The sequence below is a fragment of the Crinia signifera genome, chromosome 11 (assembly GCF_055691185.1).
Source record: "Crinia signifera chromosome 11, ASM5569118v1, whole genome shotgun sequence".
NCBI lineage: Eukaryota > Metazoa > Chordata > Amphibia > Anura > Myobatrachidae > Crinia > Crinia signifera.
The window spans coordinates 59,710,274-59,732,041 of NC_139227.1; the positions used below are offsets into that span (position 1 = coordinate 59,710,274).

A 21,768-nucleotide genomic window follows, 5' to 3' on the forward strand; every position below is an offset into this window, starting at 1 on the left:
CCCCTACAGCATCACAGTAACTCGAGGTTGATCTCAGTCGAACCCAAATCGCTCGGCCTTCAATCTGATACCTTGTCCATATGGGTTCATTGGTTCTAGAGATATTGCAGGTAAAACTATTTTTTTTTTTCATTTCTGAAATGTAATTTCATGGCTGTTCATGTTGTTTAAGGACAGATTTCTCTGGAACCAAACGGCCCAGTTTCACGGGACCAAAATCATTCGAAGGCTACATGTAAATGGGTCAGTTGGTTCCGAAGATATAGCTGGTTGTTTAAAGGGGGGCGGGGGTGGTTTTTTCTCCCCCTCACACCAGAAAATGCAGGGACTAGGCTGCTGTAAAAGGGGCCAGTCCGAGAATGTCCCTGCATGATCCTGGGACCATATTCCCTGCATTTTTTTGGTATGAAAGGGGTATTATTTAAAATAGCCGGGACATGAAGTGCTCTGAATACAGCCGGGCAGCCCCCTCCTCTCTGCCCGGCTGTTAATGGCTGTCATTTCTGCCCGGTGGCGACTGTCCCCCAGTTACCACGAGCATGTATTCCCCCTTGGCAATGAGCATGTAATCCCACATGGCAACAAGCATGGAAACCCTGGCAATGAGCATGGAACCCCTGGCAAAGAACATGTAGGTAAGCAACACTTATGTAGCATAATTTTTAATAAGCATTATGGTGTTTGGCATAATACATAATGGAGATTATGGTGTGAGGCTTAACATGTAATGGGCATTATGGTGTAAAGTTTTAATGTGCGCCTTTGGCGCGCAATGCCCCTAATTATGAAGCATATTGTGCATTATTGCTCAATCTGTTTGGTATAGTGCAGGCATGTCCAAACTATGGCCCTCCAGCTGTGAAACTACAAGTCCCATCATGCATTGCCACAGTTTTGCAATTAGGGAATGCTAAAACAATGTCAAGGCTTGCTGGGACGTGTAGTTTCACAACAGCTGGAGGGCCACTGTTTGGATATGCCTGGTATAGTGTGTATTTTGGCTCAATCCATGTGGCAAAATGTGAATTTTGCCTTAATCTGTATGGCATAACATGAATTTTGACTCAATCTGTGTGCCATAGTGTGGATTTTTGCTCAATCGGTGTGAATTTTGTCTCATTCCATGTGGCATAATGTGTAAGAAGCAAGTACAGTATAAGGGGTTACTATTGTGTTGCATGATTTGTATAAGGGGTATATGGTGTGGTAAACTTAGGTTACCACATAAAAGGTGCTGACATATTGTCTACCAAGTTTCGGTTTTCAGTATTTTTTTATGACTGGAGTGCTGCCTCACCCTGCAAGTATCTTAGGACATCGGCATCCTGCGGGTGCACCTTTGGAGGGCACCCACCAATATATCTCCCTGCCTTTTCCAGGCATATATAATTAGTTGAAAGTATTTACACAAATAGAGACACACCCATGAGCTGACCACCCAACCAGAACACTGGTCACGACCCCCACATTATTAGGTGCTGGCCACAACCCCTATTATTGCTCATAATAGGCCCTTGATCATTTTCAGCTCCAGGCCCATTTAGACCTTAATCTGGCTCTGGATAGAGGAAGCACGCTGCTTCATGGAGTGCTTCCTCTTTCCACGTGATTCTTACAAAACTATTTTGGGTGCTTTAAAAATGTTTTCTGTTTATTAAGTTGAGGTTCAAAGCATTTTCCTTATGACAATTATGTAAGAGGTATAGTATGTTTACACATTTCTAGTAATTGATGTTAAGAGATGTTCAAATTGCTATTGTGCTATGTTATCATCATTATTATTATTTCTGTGGATCTAGACACATTAATTAATAATAAAAAGTAAACCGTGATGGGTATATATAAGCTCAGTATAAAAACAATATGCAATACAATAAAAACACTGTCATTTTTATGTGGCACCTGTAAAAACAATGTATATATTATTAGTAACCTACTATTGCCAATACCTCACTATAATTAGTGGTACAGTGTCTGATAGTTTTTCTGTAGGGAATTTTTCAGAGTGGCCTTATGACTGTCGACCTTCCTAATTTAGGCTTAGGGGGATATTCAATCGCCGTCGAGCATCTCCCGTGGGGGAGATGCTCGACGGGCCCTATTCAATGCTGTCTTCCCCGACAGCATTGAACAGGGTTTCCTGGCAGAACGAGCCCGACATCTCTAGCTGTCGGGCTCGTTCTGCCGAGAACAGCCGGGAAGTGACGAGCTGCCGGCTGCATCTCGTCACTTCCCGGCCGCAACTCGCGGCCACGCCCCCTTCTCGTCCCGCTGCAGGCGGGACATTGAATCCCGCCTGCATGTTCTCGGTCGAGCTGACCGAGAACGGGACTGGTTCACGGCAGGCGAGCAAGCTCGTCTGCCGTGACCCGAAGATTGAATACCCCCCTTAATGTTTGTTTCAACCTAATGACTCTGTCGACCTAAGGCCTGTGGACCTTCAGTGGTCGACCTAATGTATGTCGACCTTCCTGTGGTCGATCTAATGATCCACACCCATTCAGAGTAGCCGGTTCCTTTACATTAAATAGCAAGGAACTTTCACTTCATTCTTATAATTGAATATATGTCAGTATCATGGTTCACACTGGATAGCTCCCAACTAAATGCCAACTTTTCTTTATTTCTTTATTTGTCTTGCAATACAGACTGAGGCTGGCAGTGGTGCATCTGTGAATGTGTGACCTGGCTTGCTGGATCATGCATATACTGTGGAATACACCATACATGCATGTGTATTCCACACACACAACCTGGGACTCTAAAAAAAATGTCCAATAAATTCAATAAAAATGATAATAATAATAATAATAATAATAACAATAATTAAGTTTGTGTTAGCCCATTCAGAAACATTCTTTATTTATTTAATAAATCTATCTGTGTATCGATGTCTATCAATCTATCTGTGTATCTAAGACCGCTGGAAGCAAAAGCTTCGAAAGCTAGTCTACTACCTTCCGTGTTTGTGCATGTGTGAGAAAGATGTAGTTTCAGTCTCTGCCAGCAGATGGTAGTGTTTAGGAGTCTCACGGACACTAGACATATATATATATATATATATATATATATATATATATGTGTATATATTTATACAAACACACACACACACACACACACACACACACAGAATTGTATAATTTATGTATAGTATAAATGTAATATATTCAATGGTTTTTGTTTAAAAAAAAAACTAAACTAAACAGCACTACCACTAACATTGATGTGTCTTTAAATATGACTTTTTTGAGGTTTTGTGGCCAACCCTGCAAATCTGTCAGCTTCCCAGAAGCCTATTTATAGGGTAATGTATCCTGGAGAGTCCCAAAGAGGGTTTGTGGGATGTACACTGTACATCATCTTGGAATGAGAGAGCTGGTTACCCCATACCAAATGGAGGGACAGGTGGGAGATCCTATTACTGTCTGCAGTCTGCTAGTAGCATCTTCCTGCATAGTTTAGAGATGCTCTATTTAGAACATTGCCTCCCACATCTCAGATTCAGCCAGTAAATCATGAATATATATTCAATTTAATTACAATGATTTACTCCCTGAAGCATGACATTTTGGTGTGATTACATATTTAACCAATCATTTTAATGCAGAGAATTAGAAAGCAGTTACGAGAGGCACATTTAATCGGCACAGTGATAACAACGAGTTCCAGGGCAGGATTTGCACCATTCAGGACAAATGATTACCATACCCCCTAGATTATCACCATTTCGTCTGCATTGTTACCGTGCACAGTGGATTATCTCCATTCATCTGGATCGCTACCATGTGGACTAGATTAAGACTGTGTGGGAAATTTATTAAAATGTATTTCACATAGGATGTTGCTATGGAAAACCAGTCAGATACTATGGGCGGGATGCTATATAGCAGAAATGCGGTAAAAACCCCGTTTTCGGGGTTTCTACCGCATTTCTATATGCTATATGCCCCCTCCGCAGTGTCAGCGCTGCGGAGGGAATCGCCAGCTAAAGCTGGCGAATCCCTGCAGAAGCCTATGGGCTTCTTACCGCAGCGCTGTTTGAGGGATCCGTCACGGATCCCTCCCAGCGTGCCCTGCGGCCGGCGCCGGGGTCTGCGCATGCGCAGATGGACTCCCGGGTCACAGACCCGGAAGTCCAGCGCCGGCACCGCATCGCAAGGGACAGCGCTTACCGCAAGAGCTGTCCCTTGCATGAATAACGGCATATGTTATAGCATATGCCGTTATTAAAAATGCGGTAGCCGGCGAAGGGGGCCGCGGATGTTACAACATCCCGCCCTATGTATTATCCTCTAGAAGGTTCAAAATAAATAAGAAGTCCATTCTGATTGGTTGCCCATAGCAACATCTCATGTTATATACAACTCCTATTTTAGTAAATTTCCCCCACTGTGTTTTGGCTAAATCCAACCCATTGTACATATAATGGACAGTCCCAACTCACTCTAATCATAATGCATGGATTATAACATGAGATAGTGTTTACCAAAACTGTAAAAGCAACATAATCATGCAAAATAATTTGGCACCACAATGGACTATTACCCAGAATATAAGAATATCTGTACTGATTAATTTCTATGTGTACTATATATGATTATCACTCAAACTGTATTATTATCATAAATAACAAGGTAAGGAAATGTAATACAACTCAATTATGTGCATGATATGAGCTGTCTTCATATATAAGCAAAAGCGCCTTGAGTCCTGTTGGAGAAAGTGTGCTATATAAATTATACTTACTTACTAGATAACAAAGTGACTGTAATGGATAAAAAGGAGCAGAGCAAGCTGTGGTGGCACCCAGGCATCAATCATACCTCTGAAATGGGCCACTTATCCCTTCTTGGACTTGGGAGGTCATTCTAGTTAGAGAACTCCCTTGTACCTTCGCACAGGGTTCGATGGTGAACCTCTGCCCATGTGCATGGTTTTAATGCTTAAACTAGCATAGTCTGCGTGGCGCTCGCAAAAGGAAGGCGTGCAGGAGGCGGACAGGGGGATTGCCCATGAAAATGCGGGCAGATACCTGCCTTCCGTGGGCGAGCAGTCACCGGACCTCAGCTGCCCATCCAGTTCTCTGAGCTGGACTCAGCAGAGACTGACTTAGATTTGTGAGCACTGAAGAAATCATTTGCTGGTTGGCGACCATTGAATGATTTCGGCCTGCATGCTAGCCTACGAATGGATGTTTATAAAAAACATCCATTTGCAGTTATGGAGGGTACATTTTCCGTGCAGCGGGGGGGGGGGGGGTGGGTATTCGCACACGGGTGGTGTAACACGGCTCACTACGCAGCGAACTAACGCTGCTTAGCGAGCCAACCAGAATGACCTCCTTTGTGTATCTAGCATCCTCTACTTCTGAGAATGTGGCCCTTAGCTGTGGCATCATAGCCATGTGCCATACTCCCAGCCCATCACAGATATGGAGGGACAGTGCTCCATACACCACAGGTAAGAAACTGCTGGCTACATTCCATCTACAACTCAATTTAGTTCTGCATGATTTACCAGGCTACAAGTTCCTCGTGATGTTGTCATAGGGTAAGAAAAATGGTGCTGTTGTAAGATTCATATGTAATGGCTAATGATAGCAATAGTTTATTTACACAATGATTACATAAAAGCTGTAAGTCGCTGACGGCTATCCATCACCCACAAGGACTGTATATAGATAGACAGAAAACTGATTTCCCAGTTTCATAGAAGTCATACTTGCCTACTCTTATAAAATAAAGAGAATCCTAAGAATACTCAGCAGGGCCGGATTAAGGTCTGTGGGGTCCCCGGACAACAAAAATTGTGAGGCCCCTTCCTCTCACCCCCCTCCTCTCCTCCCCCCCCCCGCAGCACTCACTGGAGTAGTTATTCTCGCCAGTGACGTGCGGTGAGGTCATTGCCTGGGGAGGCACTGATCTCCCCGCACGGAACCCCCAACCCCCCCCCACCCTCGCCCGCCCGCATACCATGCTATATGGTATATGCAGCGGCCGGGCACAGGCGGCAGGCAGGGCTGGCAACAGAACTATTGGGGCTCCATACACGGATATCTCTAGGTGCCCCCCACCCCCTCAAACGCTATCACCCCCCACCTCTATGCTGGAACATAAACTGGACGCACTGCGGCCTACATTCTATCACACTGACACACTCTCTCACCCTGCGACCTGCGCTCTATCACACTGACACACTCCCTCACCCCACAGCCTACGATCTATGACACTGATGCCCTCCCTAACCCCTTGGCCTGCCCTCTATCACTTCGACGCACTATTTGACCCTGCGGCCTGCACTCTATCACACTAAGGTCATCCCTCACCCTACAGCCCACAAAATTGCCACTTATGCACAATGACCACAGTACTGGCTGCCTGTGCACAATTCCCAGAGTAATTCTGCTTGTGCATAATGTCCACAGTGATGTCCCTTACCCATAATGAGCCTGAACACGATAATTTAGATACCCACCTCCCAATGATATACACTTAACCACCCTCCCCTGAGACACAATTGCCCCCTCGCCATAGTAGACCGTTAAATCCCCTTCCACATATTTTGCAGTTCCCTTCCTCCCCCATGGTACAGTTACATGGTGCACAGAGATACTCACAGTTATGATAGTATGCACCTCCTCCGTTGTAGACTGTTCAGGGCTCCAGGGCAAACTTTGGCAGTCTGCTCGTGGTCTCATGGTGCAGTATACATTGGGTCCTCCAGCACCTGCTGCCTGTGCCTCTTCCAGCAGCCCAGTGGTCACTGCGATGGCTCTGTTTAAGGGGTGGCTCGTGGCTGGGAAGTACTGCTGCTCCCGCCGCGGACTTCACTCCCTCCCAGCTCCAGTGGCCGCCGTGCACCTCCCTCCCACCCAGCTCCAGCACCTGCCGTGCACCTCTGCCACCTCGCTTCATCCGCCCAGCCTGCACCGCGGACCTCCCAGAATCCCCTCCTCACAGCCGCAATTGCGGAGGAATATAATGATACACCTCCCGCTGCCGACCTCCCCTACTCCCAGGTCAGCGGTGCCACCGGCGGCATGGGCGACTTTGAGGTACTATGAATCTACGCCTGATGATCCCCGGGGCCCCTCTCACCTCTCCTCGGCGGTGACAGCGGCGCCGGACTCCACGCTGTCACGCTGCTGCATGTGTGTGATTGGACAGCGGATCCATCACTGGATCCGCTGACCCAATCACATCTGGGGGCGTGCATTCATACTGGTGCCCCTGTCATTGCGGCACCAGTATGAGTGCCGCTTCCCCATTCATTTGCTGCACCCTTCCCCCTGCCCACCCCTACCCGCCCCCCGCTGCCCGGTGTTTTAATGTTAACAGCGGGAGGCACCTCTCCCGCTGCCTCCCACCCTCACATGCAGCAGTGTAGGATGGTAGGAGGCAGGGGGAGAGGTAGAAATGATGAAAATAATAAAAGAAGATATATAAATATATCTTCTTTTTATTATTCACATCATTATGACAGGGGAGGCACTGCCTCCCCTGCCTCCCCTGACTGCACGTCCCTGATTCTCGCTGCCCATCGGAGTCGGAGCTGCTGCACAGGCATGGCCACTTCATGGCACCTGGAACACGGGGTGATCAGGTGGGGAGAGCGGGGTGGGTCCCTCCGGAGACAGTGTGACAAGAGAGCAGGTCGCTGACTCTCCAGGCACCACAGGGACCACCTGGCTTCCCAGGACTGCCCGGACCCCAGGGACCCCGCTGCCTGCCACCCGCCCACCTGGAGTGTGGGGGCCCCTGATGTGTGGGGGCCCAGGGGCGACCGCCCCTAGTCGCCCCTTGGTGGATCTGCCACTGCTGCTCAGTACCATAGGCAAAAATTCAAAACCCCCCTCCCTTCCAAAACTCCCCATGTCACCTCAGTTTCACTTGCCTGGTTTCTGGAATGTCACCCTGCATGAAACCAGTAGAGCTCTTGCAGAGCCGCCAGGAGCATACAAAGAATGGTCATGATTGGTAGCAGACCTACATTGTTGAAGACCTGAGGCGAGAACTGTTATGGGGGCCCCTTCACAGCCAGTAATAATATGGCAACATAAAACAAGGTCCAAAATACCTTTAATTGCTCCCAGCCTCCTTCCTAGGACAGGCCCTCTTAGGAATGAGTGGGAATGTCACAAAGAGAAGTTCTGTAAGCTGTTGAGTGTAGTAGTTTAAAAAAGAAAATACATTTAATGCAATGCTATCCTAGAAGCCAGGATTTCATGATTGGTGATGAGCAGGGCCATAACTACAGTACCTGTGTGCAAGTGGTACTTTGCCCACAGCGCATATGCACTGTGGGCGAACCATCTGGCAGCACCACCCTCAACACCGCTCACAACAGTGCACCCACTATACAAGTTGCAGGCAGTGCCACATGCTCCATCTCTGCCCCCCCCCCCCCCCCCCCCTCCCCTGCAGCATCTCCAGGGTCTTAGGATAGATGTAATGATATACCTTCCAGTTATTTATTTATTTTATTTAATTATTAACAGTTTCTTATATAGTGTAGCATATTCTGTGGAGCTTACAGTTGGGGCACACTAGATGGGCATAGTCTGTCTAAGGGGCACTACCTTGCGCAGTCTCTCTAAGGGGTTATACCTGGCGCAGTCTATCTAAGGGGCACTTCCTTATGTAGTGTGCCTAAGGGCCTCTAGCCAGCACAATGGGGCTCTATCCGGCACAGTGGGACTAAGGAGTACCAAGTACCAAGTGGGTACTTGGTGCAGTGGGTGTAAGGAGCTCTACCTGGCGCAGTGCTTCTAAGGTGCACTACCTGGTGCAATGTTTATAAGTGCTCTAACTAGCACAGTGTGTACAGGTGGCAGTACTGTGTTGTATAATGAGAATTGGTACCATGTGGCCATGCTCCTTCCTCATGAAGCGCACACAGTCCTTATTGTGAGTATGGGGAAGGGGGGAGCACACCCATAGGTGCCAATTTATGTTTTTGCTGGTGGGTGCTCATGGAAAAAATATAGGGGAAGGGGCGTGGCCTGTTGTATATATATATATGTATATATGTCGCATTATGCCCTTCGTCAGGTAATGGGCATAATAAAGCCCGAAAGCTTGTGAAGACTCACTGTGTTTGAGTGAATTATTCTTTGTCCGTGGGTGCTCGCCGTTGGACTCTATATTATTTATATTTGGCTGGAAGCACCGCGGTTGGCGTTTTGATTATAGGATTGTGCCTGTCTTTTGGATATCTATATATATATATATATCTCTATATATGTGTGTGTGTGGGGTTCAGCGACCAAGGTGTCTAAAAGAACCATAAAAAGGAGGATATATGTTGTATCTATTAAGTAAAAGCAAACAAAATAGCGTACTATGCAGCAAGGAACATTAAAAGATTATATGTACAGTATTTAATAAACAGATCTAAAGTGCTACATTATAAAAAAATGGACATAAAAAGAGACGTTTTAAAATGGGACGGGTTAGGGTTAGCCAAGGAAAGGAGGGGTGGGTAGGTTTAAGTACTGGGGGGCTTAGGGTTCGGCTGCAGGGGGGCAGGGTTAGGGTTAGGCTGAAGGGATGGTTAGGGCTTAGGCCCTTAGAAGATCGGTCTATGGTTAGGCTACAGGTAAAGGAAGTTAGCTTTAGGTGGCAGGATAAAGTGGTTATAGATAGCACTAGTGGGGAGGGTTATGGCTAGGCTGCAGGGACGGAGGAATAAGGATGAGGGTCAGGGGGAAGGTAAGTATGCTTACCTGACCCCTGTCGGGATCGTCACCGCTGGTCATCTGCATGTATCCAGTTTGGCCAGTATGAACACTCTTTTGTACTCTGCCTACAAATGCATACCTGCATAGGCACATATGTACTCGGACGGGTTTTTTTTTAAAGATAATTTATTCATTTTCAAATACAGTAGTAACAGCATTGTTACAAAAATGATAACATAGTGTATCAGAAGAACAGTAATTATAGAATTGGCAATTATTCATAATACCGCTCTTACACATAACATACAAATAACTAAATGAGAACTTAAAAAGACATGGTTTGGACAGGTTTCTTAGTATGTACAAAGCATTTCTGCATACCTCCCAACATGACCCTCTCCAGGAGGGACACATTGCTCTGTTTCTGGACTTCTCCATTAATTTATAATTGCCATCCTCTGTACTGAAGCGCCTTTCATATCAATTAACCGGAACAGGTTAATTAATGGAACAGGTGATGGTAATCATACATTAAGAGGGAAGTCCAGGAACAGAGCATTCTGTCCCTCCTAGAGAGGGTCATGTTGAGAGGTATGTTTCTGAACAATTTTCTCACTCTGCATTTACCCAAACATAAATGCAAACAGCTACTGTAATACCCCTTTCCCACTGCAGCTCTTAAACGGTAAATTGACGTTTTTTTAGCCTTTTAAAATGGGTAGAGCTGCAGTGTGAAAGCCCCAGGGTGCTTTATCCTTTTAACAAATACCGGTATTTGTTAAATGGGTAAAAAGCAGTGTCCTACACATTTAAGACCCTTTTTTTGGCAGTGGGAAAGGGTCTTAAATGGTATTTAAGATCCCACACTAGTCTTCCTCCTTCCCTGGTACCTTGCAGCTGGTACCTCTGCCCCCCCTCCTCAGGTACCCCTGAACCCCCCCCCCCCCCCTGGTACCTGGCAGCGATCCATCTGGGCAGCAGGGCAGCGCGGTAGGCAGAGTAGGCAGCAGGCGTGCCAGGGCTCCTAGTCCGCAGGTCCTGGACTGATGCATGAAAGCATCATGCAGGAGTTTGATGCAGGAGGAGGCTGCAGCTGGTGCACAGACAGCGGGGGCACTGGGGATCCGGGCAGGTCCGTGCTCAGGAGTAGGAAGTGGGTCCATTAGGATATTGTAATTTCATCGGCGACGGCGGGGGTCACTGCCGCGAATGGGAAGTAGCGGAGCCGCTCATTAAATATGAGCATACCAGGTCTTTACCCGTTTCTGCAGTGGGAAAGCAGCATTACATATCTAGGTGTACACACTTTGGGTTCGATCCTCTGCAATTAACAGACACAATGTACCATTCTCCTCATTTTAGTTCAATGAAATACTGCACACTTGCTTAACTGAGTGTTCTACTGTAAATGCCCATCATGCTCTGTCAAAATCCCTATGACCTCCCCTACATGTTTTGTCCAGCCATACATTGCATACTCACTGCTGAGCTCAAAACCTTATGTAAAAGAATAATAGCAGTTGCAATAACACTATTATATCAGCCCTTTGTAAATCAGCCTTCTCTGTGTATGCAATACGGTCATGTAGATGTATTGTGATTATCTGCTATATTGGTACATCTATATAGTTGCACTACATGCAAATGCATTGATTGTGGTGATTAGGATTGACTCCTGTCGGCGCAGCCTGTCTGCAAAGGCAGGTGCGCAGCTGCCATCTTTCCCTTTGCACTGACTGCATGTGATGTCATGCAACCGCCCTGAAAATGGTACAGACATGCCTGCATTGTCTGGACCATTCCCCAAAATGCTGCATCGTCACTGCCCACTGTTTTTTAATCATAGTGTGATTGCATCCTTCTGGGATGTGAAATTTGAGCCTGTGATATTTGTCCAAAAATCTCCGGTTTGTGATTTTCTGACTTTTTGCCTGAACCTCAAAAAGGCCCTATGTTGGGATTTGACTTCATACAGTACATGTCAGCTGTAAACACGATGTAATGGTTAGCATTACTGCCTCATAGTGCTGAGGTCATGGGTTCGATACCCACCATGGCACTAACTGTGGAGAGTTTGTATATTCTCCCCGTGCTCAAGAATACGTATGCGCTATATAAGAAACTGTTAATAAATAGTAAAAATAAATGGTACAGTAAGTACACTGTGTTGATGGAATATTAACTATTTAACCAATAAATTCCAAACTCCTCCTGGTTCATAAAAAGGCTTCAATTAAGCCTCTTTTCTAAATCTTAAATGTATCTTCCTGGCTCTTATACTCCATCCTATATCCTAATTAAGCCAGGTCTTCCTTTAGAAATATCCAAGTGACCTCATCCCCCCCAACACACACACATCTATCCCTCCTCTACAGGGGGGAATCTTGAGCTAATTTAGACATTACCTTTAAAGGATCCCCACTCCGGAATAGCAGCTGTTACATGATGCTGGATTCCTCTTGCTACTCCCCTTACACACGCAAACCATTATAGCTCAGACTAGCATCTTTACAAGACAAATTCTCAATAACTGTATCTTTTAAACCATCCAACGCTTTCAGTAATTAAACAATCATCTAATAATAAAATAATGACATACATTTAAATGCAATGACATTGGCATGCAGCATTTAGAGATAATAATAGTGTGTAATTAATAACATAAGAAATCTATTTTGCAATAATTGGAAACTGTTTATGTTGTGTGGTAATAAACACAGTAACTGTTGCAAATAGAATGTAAAAAAAACCACAATATTTTTTATTTTTGGAAATTCTAGTAATTGTTACACAAAACCATTGGCTTCCTTTTTATACTGAAAACAGAATGGTATTCATGCACATTTGATTGAATACAATCTAGATATGTGTAGAAACCAATAAAATAGGGCACATATAGTGTTATAGACTCAAGCAAAGCGTTATGGTAACTAGAATTTCATACGAGCTTATATGCATTAAATGTTGATAATATTTATTTATTTACAGTTTCTTATATAGTGTATATAATATTAGTGATTCTTCTGGCTCTGAGGCGGGATTGTAATAATAATTCATCCATCCGTGGAAGTATTCATAGGAACAAGTGAGAAATTGAGGCAATTATCAATCCCAATTTCATGAGCCCCATTCAGGCTGTACACCAAATTGTTGTTGTTATTAATTATGCAATTGCTATTTTTATCCTATATTTTATCTATGTTTATATAGTTAAAAGAATAAATTAACATATTTTTACCCGATTGGTCATAATCTGTCAAAACTGTATTATTATCTTAGCGCTCCACCACCCTTTTTCTATTTGTGCTACGTGTGTTTTTCTGGGGGCTGACCTCCCCACGGTGTGAGCAGCTTACCAAAAGCTTACCAAAACAACTCACCCAGAAGCGCCTGAAATATACCCTCCCCACCTAGGTGGCTGAGTATATACATTTTTCTTTGGGATTGTAATAATTATAATAATTCTGTAGCTTTTGGGCTATTTTAAACAAAAGGTAGCGGGAGAGGGATCTGTAGTATAGCCTGAGAGCGCTAGCAAATGGGTGGTCAACAGACTGCAAGTTTGCAGGATGGCTCCTGGTTCATGAAATACACCTGTTTCTGTAGGTTACAGTGTATTAATATAGATTAAGATTATTTTCCTATCGTATAGTGACAATAATACCATTTCTTTCACTTTAAAAAAAAAAAACAGATAATTGTCAGGTATTCCTGGGAAACATACAAAATATATATAAAATGCGCCAGACAGAATTAATTAAATATGAATTATATTCTTTTTATCAACTGGTTCTGAGGAGGCCGCTGAAAGCAACAACAGGCGGGGAAACGCGTCAACCACATTGATATCAAAACTGCAACATCGGGTTCTGATTACCTACCTGCCTGGACATTTACAAACAACCAACTGCCAGAAGGACCCCAGAGATAGCTGCACATTTCATTGGATAAGCACCAGCTTATCCTGGGTGCAGATATTTCTTACAAAAGTCTGGCCAGACAGTAAGTTTTGCTACCAAAGCTGTTTTCTAAAAAAGGACTGTAATAACAACATTAAGAAATGGCCATTTAATTGTACCCAAAAGACCACTAACAGATGGACGATTAATGTAACAGTTTCTAACAGTGCTACTAATCCACCTAGTACCCACAAAGTAAGGGATTTTTATGTTATATGTGTCTAGTGCAAGGTGCACCATTTTTTTACAATTTATTACTGTATTTTTATACATTCTTACTGGCCAGTGAATAATGTTTGATTAAGTGAATATAATTAATATTTAATTAATTCTTACTGGCGCATTTTAAATATATTTCGTATGTTTTCGTTTTTATAAAGGGTCAAGCAATCTTTTTAAAGTGCAGCCGGAAACTAATTGTATTAGTTAGAACCAAGCGCCTCACTTTAGATATACTAAATTCCAGGGAAACAGCTCAGTGGAACTGGCTACAAGAAAAAAATCCTGGGTCTAGTGACCTGAGATGTTTTTCAGGTAATGAGCAGGGTTTTTAGCTGGTAAAACCAGATAACGAGCAGTGGAAACAGCTCTTACCCAGGATTTTATATGTAGGTAAATCCAAAAGACGCAGATTGGTCATTGCAGGGGGAAATGGCTCGTACTAGGCATTTCATATACAGGTAAATCCAAAGGATGCTGATTGGTTCTTTTGGGGTGCTGGCTGCTGATGTCATTTTTAATGGCAAATACAGGTTTTGCTGGGCTTTTCCAGGTTTTATAGGGTTAAGTGGAAACGGAGGCAACCCATGAAAAACCCAAGACTATGGTGCAGAGGAAACAGGCTCTAAGCCAGGTACAACCCAGCAAAATGTATGGTAAAAAATTCTGGGTCAGACTGGGGATTTGGGTGTAAAAGGGGTACAAGAAATTGTAATTATTGGGTCTAGTCCCTTACAGATAGTAATGCACTGTCTTAGCTGACCTGTAAATACTGTGTAACAATACAGGTACAGTATCTCATATTTGTGGTAAAAGAAAAATACCTTTTTACCCTGTAAGAATTGTCCTTTTTTGTTGTTTTACTCCCATCTCTAAATCAGCACCAATATCTTATAGTATGTAATAATGTTTACCTTCTCCAGCAACAACTTTTTTTTTTTTTTTGTGTTCAGTGTTATAATTATTTGAAAAATTTGAAGCATTTTGCATGTGTCCTTTATTACAATTGTTGATCATGACATGCCACTGGGATTTGAGGACACCGTCAAGAAGCATTCTAGAAAATGAGGCATGTTCAGCGTGATTGCCGTACAACCCAAGTAACCTGAGGATTATTCAAATGTACAATGTTTTATAGTAGAATTGAAGCTGCATCTTCAGTCCAGCAGCGGATCCCAAAATTGTTTAATGACCGTCTATTTACATAAAACTCCTCCTGTGGCTCTTACATACCTTTGCACCACTGCAAATACACTGTGGCAGTGCCTTCAGCATCGTCCTCTGAATTAGCACCATACAGTAATTCAGTATAAAAATAAATAACTTATTTCATTCATATTGCCCCTTCTGGATACTGCAGGGATGTTTTTGGTCTTAAAATATAATTACTCTATTACAAGTAGCACGGGAATTTTGAAATTCAGGGGCCGATTCTGGATCACATGCAGTGATCCAAATTAGGCCCCTGCCCCGAATTAAAATGCTGGGAATTCTCACGGGTGACTTTGTCCTGGCTCCCGCTAATAAAACTCAGTGACCATGGAATGATTTCTCCTGCAGCAGCGGCATACGAGGCGATGTACCTTTGTTACACGGTTGTGAGGGGAAACGGTGGTGGGGGTGTTCATCGGGCGGCCTCTCTGAGCCAACCAGAATCAGGAGCTCAGTATGAATGCTGGGCAGTTTCAATGCTGGGCTATAGACAATATAAACTGATGCTGATTTGGAAACATGGGGCATAAATGAGCAATTTACTCCTGAAATAAACCAAGTGTATTCATACTGGCTACTTGTGCATGCAGTGAAGAAATACTGAGTAACTGTTTTTATACAGGAATTTAGAATTAAGAAACTTTAAATCTTGCTGCACATTTAAAATTGGAACCAACTGGAGTGCACAATGCTCCTTAACTTGCTTAACTGTCAATCACGCTAATTATCCTTTAAAAAATAACCGAGTTCCAACCAAATTAAAGCCCATGCAGACTCAACTTTTTAAAAAGTCGAATCTGCAATGTCGAAAACAGCCACTGGATTCTCAAATCCAGCACCTGCTTTCAACAAAATATACATGAATTGGACAATTCACGTGTATTCCGACTGTTGGAACGTTTCTGACACTCAAAAGATTGAATTTCGTCTGTTGAAGTTGGAATGACAGACGTTACAATTGTCAGAAATATTCACAGTCGGAATCAACATTGAATACCGCCCCATACCTGTCAGCAGAACACACTGAAACTAAATACTGTACATAAATTTATCCTGATATCTTACTACCAACACAAATCTTCTGCAATCTTGTAATCAAATAGACACAGTGAATTTTCCAAACAAGCTGTCAAAAAGGACCTACATAGAGAGAGACCCCTTAGAACCATTTGCATATCGCTCTGGATAACCACATGCCAATGCTTCTGAGAGCTATGTCCGTGGCTCATGGTGTCCTCCTCCTTAACACAAAGTAAAGGTGCCCACAAATATCTTCCCCCCACTTTACTCATAGTCATGTCTCCCGCATGAACATGCCACCATTGCTGTGAGCCATGTTCAAGGCTCTATGCCTGCAGACATGTCCCCTCCAAAACAATGAAAAGGCCGTTCCAAATGTCTTAACATTACTCTGCTCATGTCCACACTTCCTCTACACATGTGCCACCTACTTTTAGCTCTAGCTCACTAACAGTTGGCCTCACCCCTTCCTAATAGAGTGTACTCAATTTCAAATAATTTCACGTTACAGTGCCTGAAATCATATTATGCCAAACTATATTCATATTGTGCCACATTACTGTGTCCCAGTTCTTATTATAAAATGCTACCGTGCCCTCCATATTTCAATGACAAAATCAGTTTATGGCAATGACAGTCCCTCGTTATCATTATAACATCTACTGCAAACTCCTGTCATTGAAAATGATACACAGTTGGGGCTGGGCAATGGATCTGACCCAACATTATTTTTGCGCAGACTAAGTAATTTTGTTTTTTATACTTTACGTGGGGGGGGGGCACAAATTTAGTAGTGGTACTAATTTCCTAGCACGGCGCCAGCGATTTTAATTGCATTGATCGGGACCTAAAAAATTGCGTCGATCGCATCGCATGCAACCAAATAGCATGCGATGCGATCGACACGATTTTTACTTTGGAATCAATGTAAGATGGTCCCTGAGACCCAATTTTACATTGGGACCAATGTAAAATACACCATACACCCCAACTTTTATTGCATACCCCCCCGTATGGGTCAAATTCCCCCCCCCCCTATTGTTAACGCCACCCCAGTATTGACGCCAACCTGAAGCGTGGCAAGTGCAGCGAGCCCGCGAGGGGCGGCGGTACGCGTCTTCCGACCTTTTCATACCCCCACTATCCACGTTGGCGTGGAGTTGTTTTTATAAAGTGTGGCGAGCGCAGCGAGCCACCGAGCCCGAAGCGTGGGGAGCGCACGTGCATTACTTCACAGGTATTACGTGTCGCCACGCTTCGGGCTCAGTGGCTCGCTGCGCTCGCCACACTTTATAAAATCAACTCCACGCCGACGTGGATAGTGGGGGTATGAAAAGGTCGGAGGACGCGTATCGCCGCCCCTCGCGGGCTCGCTGCGCTCGCCACGATTCGGGTTGCCGTCAATAGTGGGGTGTCATTAACAATGGGGGGCCATTTCCCATACAAATTACCCATAAGTGTGTGAATACAATAAAAAATCGGATCCATTGGGGGCATTTAACATTGTTCTCTATGTAAAATTGCGTTGATCGCGTCGATTGCATCGCATGCCATTATAATGGCATGCGATGGACGAGATCAACACAATTTTTTTATTGCCGGCAATAAAGGCTCTTAATTGACAGAAAATCGCGTCCATCGAGTCCATTGCATACCTTAAGTTACCTTAACTTAAGGTATGCGATTAAGCACGACGGGCGCCGTGCTAGGAAACAAGTACCTTAGTAGTTACGCCACTGATTATAGACCCTGAATGTACTTGATATCACAGATGTTAATGCACCCCAAATTAAATAACAAAGTGGTTGCATTAGATGTACGTGTATGTAAGTGAGTGTCTGCATGCCCCTCTGTTTGCCTTGCCAAGCGTAAGATGTTTCCAATAACAAATCTGCATAAAGACATAGGTGTGTGATTCTTCTCTGCATGCACATTATACATTTGCATATTTTAGGCTAAATAACTCAGTGTGAATTATATGTGATGGAATGATGGCCTCTGAAAGGGGTTACATAAAAGCAACATATTGTGGACAGTATAGAATAGATGATTAATAACCAGTTTGTGCTGTTTGTGCTGTTTCTAGTCATTCATATGCTACTGATGTGTTACAGCGATTGAATAAAACAAACCATCATTAATTCACCATCAGGAATAGTATTTTGGTTTAAATTTGATATCAGTCTTCATGTAATGTGCTAAAATCTTTCTCTCCACTTCAGATGTTTGGAAATGTCTTTCACAAAATAGTAAAAGTGGCTGCAGAAATGTCTGCACAAAATGGTCACAGCTGTTTCTACTACCATAGTAGCAAAGAGGATACAATCCTGCCAAATTCATGCTGTGTCATTAACACAGTGTCTATTATTAGGTTCTACCAACTGTCTCTTATCCATCAGTATATACGGTACCTTATCTGCTCCACAACCTCAAAACCAGTGGGGCAGATGTATTAAGTCTTAACAAGAGATAAATGCAAGGGTAAGAAAGAGAGATAAATGTCCAGCCAATCAGCTCCTTACTGACTTTTTTCAAACACAGCAGTTAGCAGGTGATTGGCTAGACTTTTATCTCTCTTTATCACCTTGTTAAGGCTTAATACATCTGCCCCAGTGTGATAAGGTTATGTCAAGCCAGTTCATATATTGCACTGTATCTCAAACTTGATCATAAAGGCACAGTCCAGGTTTTAAGGAAATTCATGCTTAGGCACATATGGTTAAAACAAAAGAACTGAGAAATGATATAATCATCTGTGCTCAAGAATGTATATAAGTAAAACCTAAACCTTGGCTGCAGTGCTGGCTCCTAGGACATAGCCAGGTTCTGCACTTAATGTTACATGGGTGACACACAGGTACAAATATTGAGGCTAATTCACTCTGCCCCTTTGGACTAAACAATCTTTTGCTGAGAATTCAGATTTCCACTTGTTACTGTGACACTAATTCCCATTGGGATGCGGTCATTTGGTCTACAGCATGATGGTTGACAGTCATTAGGTCGACAAAGGGAAAATGTCGACATGGGGAAAGAAGGAAAAATTCACAAGGAATAATCAGGCGCTATGACAATAGCTGGGATTCTAAAATGAAGCCGCTGCTCAAAGCGGGTGTCAGTCCTCATCAAGAAAAACACACAGCAACAGTCACGCACAAGGCATGTGACCAGCGCTAAACCATAAAAACAAATGGCAAGTGTTTGGCACAATGTTACGATTTTACTTTCACTATATATAAGACCACATAAAAACAATTACAATAAAACACAGTAAATTACATGAATTAAGAATAAAATAAAGATATTCACGTCACAGGGTTGGAGTCCAGGGTGTGGAAAGTGGCCCAGAAAGGAATAGGGTCAGAGGTAAGTGCACTTTACCGGTTCATAGGCAACCTTATTGTTCAATAGGCTCCTCTTTTTGTTTGATGGTGATCCTCACTATTTTATACGGAACTGTAAATACCATTGGAGGAAAACAATGGCTTCCGCAATAAATGGTGTCCTCTTACTTTGGTGGCCAGTGATGTTGATATGCCACCAAGGGGTCCAGAGAGCGGTGTCCGCCAAGTAGAATTGCGTGGGGAGGAGAAGTTGGGCTTCCTCGCACTTGGACTGGCTTCCTCAAACACTGGTGGCTGGATGGATGATAAACCACTGTAGGGGTCCAGGGAGCAGTGTCCGCCACAAAAGAGCAATGGGGGGGGGGGGCTGTGGGAAATAGTACCTGGGGCCAAAAAGTCCATACTAAGTTAGTGGTCTACACTGGTAGGTCCTGGGCGTGAAGAATTAACTGTCCACCTGGGAAAAGGTCGACATGGCTCTAGGTCGAAAGGTCATTAGTTCGACAGGTCATTGGTTTGACAGTGTCTAGGTTGACAGTCAAAAGGTCGACATGGGGTTTTTCACTTTTTTGAGCGAACATGTGCTGACAGGCGGTATTTCATGCCCTACCATCCACTCGCTTGCCATGCGAGGGGAAGCGCTACGTTTCAGTGTCCATGTTGACTGTGTCGAAATTCGCAACATAAAAAAGTGAAAAACCCCATGTCTTTTGACTGTCGACCTTCCCCATGTCGACCTAATGACCCTGTCGACCTAACACATGTCGACATTCAGTCATGTTGACCTTCCTGCATATCAACCTAGTGGTGTTGACCTAATTGCTGTCTACCCAATGATCCATACCAATGATCCCAGCGCATAGGAAGGGAGTGGATGGCTTCAGTGTAGAAACTCCAGGGTTGCTGACGGATCTAGTTTTCACAGTGTCCTGCTCTACCTTGTCACAGGGGAACTGTGGACCTCTTAGAGATTTTTTTTAAGGGTCCGAAATGGGAGTCACATGGGGCGATATCGGGGCTGAATGGAGGATGTTTCAGGACCTTCTGCACAAAGAAATTGAATAACAGCTCTTATGCGCTTATCTGGAGGAATCCATTATGCATCTGACCACGCAAAACAACTTTCCAGGAATGAAGAAACTGAGGCGAAGCCATTCACTACACATGCACAACTGGGGAAAACGCCATGTCATCTATCGGCAAACACAATAACCCACTGCGATTAGATACAACGCCGCTACAGCAAAAGTCTCCTTTTCATTTGGGCACACCTTATACATTGTAGCAGCATGTAGCAAGATGCTGCTAGGTTTTTAATTGTGTCTATTGACTGATACATTTATAACTATTGCATCTCATTGCAGCTTTTACCAATTTGTCTACATATATCTGAATTGGAATAATAAGCTGTTTGTTTTAAGTATATTTGCAGCTTTCTTATTCCAAAACATTTTTATCGAAGTTAAGAGGTAAGTTACTACTGTTCAAATGCCATAAATATGTAATGAGATTACATTTAAATAGCAATCATTCAACAAAAAGATGCAACACAAGGTCCAGAAAAAAGATAAGATTATCAAGTAAAATAGAAAAATTGGGTGGATGAGAATTAAAGTACATTTGTCATCGACGACATCACAAAGACAAAATCTTCACCATTATCAAGACGATCAATAATTTCTTACATCCCATAGACACAAGAGTGGTCCCCAGAGGATACCCCTATACCGCTCATTCTGGTGTCAGTGGGAGATAGTTCACCAACTCATCTAAAGCAAATCACTTCACCTCAATCTAGAATTTCTTAATGACATTACAGTCCTATAAAGCCAGATAAAAAGATTATTTCATCTTGGCACATTTTGGACATGCAGAAGAATTTGCAATAACAACCATGTGGCAACGCTTGGGAGAGAGATACCCTCTCATTAGAACATTTTTTTATACAGTATGTGGAAGCAGTATGTGTTTAGAGAATAAAGACTGCAAAATAGTAGTCTCTGATATATCCAGAAAACTTGTCTGCCAATTAGTGATGCCCGCGGAGAATGTATCTGTAAAATAAGAGGTTCACAATTTGCAATGGAAAAGCGCTATAGCTCTGTACCGTAGTAGCAAAGAGGATACAATCCTGCCACATCCATGCTGTGTTTTACACAGTGTCTATTATTAGGTTATACCAACTGTCTCTTATCCATCAGTATATACCTTATCTGCTCAATTACCTCAGAGCCAGTGGGGCAGATGTATTAAGCCTTAACAAGAGATAAATGCAAGGGTAATAAAGAGAGATAAACGTCCAGCCAATCAGCTCCTTACTGACTTTTTTCAAACA

At 43.5% G+C, this 21,768-nt stretch overlaps 1 protein-coding gene across 1 annotated transcript in view; it reads right to left on the minus strand.

Moving 5' to 3' along the window:
* ACTN3 (actinin alpha 3) overlaps positions 1 to 21,768 on the minus strand; it is a 136,523-nt gene that overhangs the window by 86,302 nt on the left and 28,453 nt on the right. The window lies entirely within an intron of this gene.